Source organism: Corvus moneduloides, chromosome 9 (assembly GCF_009650955.1).
Source record: "Corvus moneduloides isolate bCorMon1 chromosome 9, bCorMon1.pri, whole genome shotgun sequence".
NCBI lineage: Eukaryota > Metazoa > Chordata > Aves > Passeriformes > Corvidae > Corvus > Corvus moneduloides.
Genome location: NC_045484.1, coordinates 27,087,676 through 27,094,188, shown reverse-complemented (window position 1 = coordinate 27,094,188; position 6,513 = coordinate 27,087,676).

The following is a 6,513-nucleotide window of genomic DNA, read 5'->3' as shown; positions in this document are numbered from 1 at the left end:
TCTCTGCATGCCAACTTTGCCTAGAAAGAAAACACTACGAAAAGTTTCAGCTTCACCCAGTCAATTACAGCTACCTGAAGTGATAGTATAATCCTGCCAGTCATCTATCAGTTTACAATCACTTTGCATAGATAAAAATAATGAAGAAAGAGGCCAAGAAGATCCAAGATTTGGAACAAGTAGTTCCAGACTAAGTGGTTTTGGAGAGTCTGCCCACACACCATGTCACTGTGCCAAGCAGAAAGTGCTCCTAGCCTTACCACCACCTTCTTCCCCAGCCACATACAATCTCTGGCTAACTACAAAGTGCAAATCCTTTTGCCCCTTGCCTGAGACAGTTTACTTGGTGTGACACTCTTCAGTGGAGTCATGGCTCAAGAGCTCTAAGTCAACTCTGGTGCTTACAGCTTCTGTAAGGAGAACTTCAAATGAGATAAAGCACCAAAGACCCATGGTCAGTTGTGCTGCTCAAGTCCTACACAACAATGAAAATCACAATTTTGCCCATTATGCTCCAGCAAGTAGGTAAGGCAGGAGTCTCATGCGCAGAGCCATATTTTTATGGAATCAACAGGCTGGTTTAAAATCTGCTTTTTGCATTCAAATCCTATTCAGAGAGTGTCCAGTTCTGCTTTGCAAATTAGAAATCCATTATGTTTTTTACACTGTAGTGTTTGGATCTTTAAAACTTGGGGTTTACACCATTATGTGCCTCCCATTCAGCTGGGAGGAAGGCAATGGTCCTGTTTCTCACCTGGCCTTTTTCATTTGTGGTATGAAAGCCTGGTAACTAGAGGCCTAAGGCACTTTGTGTCTTGGTTCTGGTAAATATGTTTTGCTTAGTGTATTGTGACCTTGTTTGGAGCACCTGACTGCTACAGCAGTCATTCGGTACTGAACACAAAATACCACTGTTAGCTGGGGAGAGGTGAACACTGAAGTTATGATAATTTCTATGGTAAGTTTTCCTCCATTTAACTATCTTCTGTGTCTCATGGTGTGTGTTGTCAAGCATCTTGATGCACAGTGCAATTAGACTAGCAGTAGGTTCCATATTTGTATGCATGGATCTGTTCATATTTTCCAGTTATAATCACACTTCCCTCCAACAAAAATAACAAAGCTGTTGATCATCAAGTTAAAGTGCAAGCTTTGTGTTGGTAAATATGTTTCTCCTACTTTCAGAGCATAAAAACAAACATGTGACCTTTATAGTCTCAAAGAATTTGTATTAAAAAAATCAATCAATCGACCAGTCAATCACTTATTACAACAGTTTGCATGGTATAATTTCAAGCATATGTGGAAAGAACATATTTCTTAACTGGCAACATTCAATCCTATTTCTCCCCCTGCTAATCAGAAAGGGAATGTAGCCAATTGAAGTATACTCAAGGCACACTGGGGAAGAGTCTTGAGGAAGGAAAGAAGATAATTAAGAAGAGTGGTGCATTGTATAACTATAGAAGAAATAACATTGTATAACTATAGAAGAAATAATTTGGGAAACAAAACAAATTAGCACATACTTATCAGAGGCAGTTGTTTTATGCTCGTTAATTTGCAACTCCTTTGCTCTGAAGATTCTACTGAGAGGAAAGAAGCCGCTGCAGATTGTTGTGGCATAAAACATTATTAAAGACATATTAAAACAGGTTCTTGAGGATTTTGCCAATGCCAAGGAAGTTTAGCAGTGTTGAATTGCTGTAATAAATCCTTGTGCAACCATTACAACTGAGAGAAAGAGACACAACCAGAGCACTTACACATCCCACCAACTCCCAAGAGCTTTTAGGCTGCCAACCCAAATACAGAAGTTTATAGAACTAATACAATTACTCATGTGCTCTGCTAGTCTTAACTGATTCCACTTAAATGATTTAATTGCAGCCAAATTTATTTGTGCCAGCTGAATATGAATCCTAACATACAAATAAGATGATCTAAATAGTCAAAACATTAAATTGGAGATGCCCACCCTGCTATACCAGCAATTCTAAAGCTCTTAGAAAATACAGGAACTCTCTAACACCCTCATTTGATGAGGTCTTGCTTTCAATTCAACAATAAACATTAATTTTAGTCCATTTTTAACAACAGCAAACTGATTTGTAACATTTTCAAAGCAGAGAGAAAGCTTCATCTTCAAGCCAGATGGATAATCTTGGAAATTACCTCACTCCTTTCTGTGCTTTCCATAAAAATGAGGTAACTATTAGCAGAAGGTGGTTGATGTGTGCAAGCAAAATGTGTAACCTGAGAAATGAACTGAATGTGGAAAGCTCAGGCTGCCTTTGATCTTGCCCAACGCTAAGCACTCCCGTGTCCGTGTCTCTGCTGAGCACCCAGGTGTGTTTTTACAGCAAGAGCAGCTCTGTCACTACAAGACACAGAGGCAATGAACAATTGCTGGCTTTCACTTGCAGGCACTAAGCCGACTGAGATCACAGCCCCCCAGCTGAGGACTAAGTACAGCGAAGAGAAAAAGCAACAAAGGTTTTTCTATTGGGACGCTACTGTTGCCTAACGTGCAGTGGGAGAGCACAGCTTTTTGCAATAATAAGTATCTGACTTTGCTGCATTTGGAAAAGAGGCCCCAGAATAGACAAATTTAATGCACCCATTCACTAAGGGCTGAGCTGAAAATGAAACACGTATTAAAATTCTCGGTTTAGCTCGTGATTTCACTTACAACTAAGGAGACAAGAGACACTCAGATTACATTCCTCACTAACTACTTTGGAGCACACTGATTGATATTCCTGGAATTTATAAGAAGGTTTGTCCCACAAAACCCCAGATGGATGAGATCAATAGAACAGGAAGGGTGGTCACTACTTAAGGTCAGGTTCGTAATTCACTCAGCCTTCCCATGTGATCTCATTGTCAAGTGACCACAAAAATGCAGGGTTTGCTTTCCATCTGTAAACAGAGAAAAGGTCCTTTCTAAATCAACAGGGTGATGCATGGTAAGGATAAACGAGCTGAAGACTGAGACAGTTATGTAACACAGTAAAGGGGACTCATGATTACCTTGGATTAACCACTTCTGTCTCTCTGGAAGCACAGGATCACAACATTCACAGGAATTGCCAGGCTTCCATTTTAAGTGACAACCTCAGATGCCATCATTTATAACGTAGCAACAGTTGCACCTCTGTTGCCTAGAAGATGATATATGGGAATGGATTTGGCACAGCTGAGACTTTTGGCAGATTTGTGTCACAGGGTATTTTAGAAATTTTACAGGCTGTCAAAGTAAAATCGTAGCAGTCTGTTATTGAGAGAGTGGTATTTTGGGCAATGAGAACAGAAGGCTTCAGAAAGACAACATGGGGAGTGTGGTAAGTGAAGAGCAAAACTGTTCAGTCACTTCTCCTGCAATAGAATCAAACCTTCTTTCCCTGCTGGCTCCACAATGAGACGGTACCAACAGCTGGAGACGTAGGGAGGGAGCAAGGCATCCCTCCTCACAAAGCTCCTGTCCCCACAGGGCCACTAAAGGCAAGTCTGCAGGTACCCCCAGGCATTTGTGACTCTTCACAGCTGTTCTTCCTTCCAAACCAGCACAGAGCATTCAGTCCAGCACTAGAACAAGCAAATGTTGTTCCTGATGAGTGGTCAATTAAATCATTACAAAACTCTAGACTTCCCATTTCACTGGGAATTTCACTGGGATGTTCTCAGGTAGGTCACAGTTTTGCTTTTCAGGTTTCATCTCTGGCGGTTTTGTTCCACAAGGTGCAGAGTTCTGCATCTGCTGCTTTAGAATCAGCCATCTTTCATCACAAAGAGGTATCTGAATTTCATTTAGGAATTAAATGGATGCTTCTGTGTTTCTGCACATCACACCAGCTGAGAGCCAGGCTTTGACCCACCACATGAAATTCACTGTAGTTAACTGCTTTTGAACTTTCCTAAAAAGGATCTGGTATCTCTAGACCCACCACTCCCCCCTCCCCCTCCAAAAAAAGTATTTTAATAAGATGGAAAAAGTAGGGGAGCAAAACAAGAAGTGTTTTATGTTCACAGACATCTCATATTACATCTGCTACAAATACTGCATGGGCTAAATGGCAAAACCAAAAGAAAAATGAGACTGACCTTGAGATGTTTCATTATGATTTCATTGCTTCTAGTGGTTTTATTGGGTTTTACCACTAGGCTATTAAAAACATGTGGAAAGTATACAGAACTAAGTCAAACTGAGCATTTTCAAAGATATTTCATCTTCTTTTCCATTTAAATGCTTTCATATTTCTTTAATATTTAATATGTTTTCCTGAAAACTAACTCCAAGTACAGAGATTTGGGTAGTCTATATTGATAGTTCATCAGTATAAAGTTTGTTTTAGAATAAATCATCCATTTTTTTTAACAAAAGAAAGAATTTATCTGACATGAAACCTTCCTAACTAAGTATCTGGGGAGGGAGGAATCGGGATGGACAGGAGGGTGTCAGTCCAGCACTGTGGTTGGATCCAGCTCTAGCAGGAAGTTTGGAAAGGAAGGTTAAAAGCTCTGCAACTGCGAGAATTTCCACAGCTCCTTCTCAGCTGTGGTTTCCTCACTGGTGCTGAGCACAGGACTGATGTACAGTTCCATGCTGCACTTTCTGCACAAGCTTTTGAGTAAATTTCACAAAAGGTATTAGAGGTGATCTGCATCCCATTTTGTTCATCCCACAGGTGGGAACAACCTGGAAGACTCACTTTGGTTGTTCCTGCCTGGTTTGGCATTGGGAGATTCACTTTGGTTCTTCCTACCTGCTTTGCAGAGAGCAGGAACAATAACAAACAAAATGAGTCTTCCAGTGTCAAATTATTCAAGCTGTGGATGATGAGGGTGCCTCAGGGTACAGCAACTCAACTCTTCAGCACATCAGTGAAGTGCTTTGCATTTTATCCCACTGCTGCATTTGTATTAAACAGACCCAAAACAGAGGTCCACCAGAAAGATGGGGAGACATCTAGAGTGTTACGTAAGTAATCAAAGTTAATTTTAATCCTGCATAAAAGATATGTCTTAAGATCTTTTTAAAGCTAATTCCTGTGATGGCTCTCAACAAACACACAATTATATCCCAAGTAACAAAATGAGTCTCATTAATTTCTTGTTGCAACTGGAGTTGAAAATACTGAAAATCAATACAAATTTTTATCAGAAGCAACGTTCTTAGCAGTACCATAACATATGCTAAAAACAGATGCTGGAACTATCATGGGGAAAACTTGAGATAGCCTGTACAACTGTGCATTAAAGTCTTTGCCTGATTCAAAACCGTTTAAAGAAGGACTTTATTGATGGACTTTTTAATGTCCTTGGATACTACTGAAGAATTTTTATGGAAATACTTTGTATATTGGATTATTAGAACACATTTATCATCCATTGCCTGCATATATATCTCACAGCTGGCTGACTTCATAATAGCAGCATGAATCAGAGCTACAGGGCACACCAATATTTTCCTCACTAAAGGCAATGGAGTTCTTTAGGGAATTTACTCACTGTTCTTGTATTAGCAACATAATAAACCAATTACAATGACCTCCATAACTTAATCCCATTAGAGAAGGGAATATTTTGAAAAAACAAAGCTGAACTCATATTATATAAAACTCATATATATGTTTAAATTTTTAGGCTAACTACTCCCAAACGCAGGAAACAAGACTCACCAACATTACGCTGTAGAGTGAAATCAATAAACAGGATCTTGGACTATATCATAGAAGTTTTCCAAGACACTGCTTCCCATCAAAAATATTATTTGTAAAATATGTCTTTATTCTTATTAAATAAGAATAAATTTGCTTAGATTTTTTAAAGGAAAATTTGCAAAAATATTAGTGGGCTCAGTCAACATGGTGAGAAGCTGCATTATAAATTAAACTCTTATTTACCATCAGGAAACACTGTCAAGAGAGAAAAATCATGAAGTTTTGATCAGACCCATCTTGCCTCCCTGCCCCGTGTGGACCACTGGGGAGCAGAAGAAATGGCAGTGGGGTCCTAGGAAGGAGGATACTTCCCACTCTTACCCACTTTGCTAATGCAGGCCCACAGCCTCGCTCCTGCATGCACCAAACATCTGCTCAGGAAAAGTCCTCTGTATCTGTCTTGCACAGCAGCAGAAGAGGAGGAGGGGGTTAGGTTAGGCTACAGATGCCTTAAGAGCAGCCCTGCCAGCCCAGCTCTTCAGCACCTGCAGGACTTGGAGGATCCTTTCCCCAACTGCCCTTTTAATGCACAGTCCTGCAGGATTTATGAGAGGGAGCTAAGATAAATAATCTCCACGTCCCCAAAGCAGCAATTCTTCTGTTGAGCAGATGCAGCAGCTCTTCACCCCGGCAGGGCTGTCTGGCCCAGAGCCCCCAGCAAGGGAGGCAGCTGCCAGCCCCGGGAAGCAGCCCCGCAGGGACCCAGTCCCGCTGCCAGGGACCCTGTCCCGCTGACAGGGACCCAGTCCCGCTCCCAGGGACCCTGTCCCACTGCCAGGAACCCTGTCCC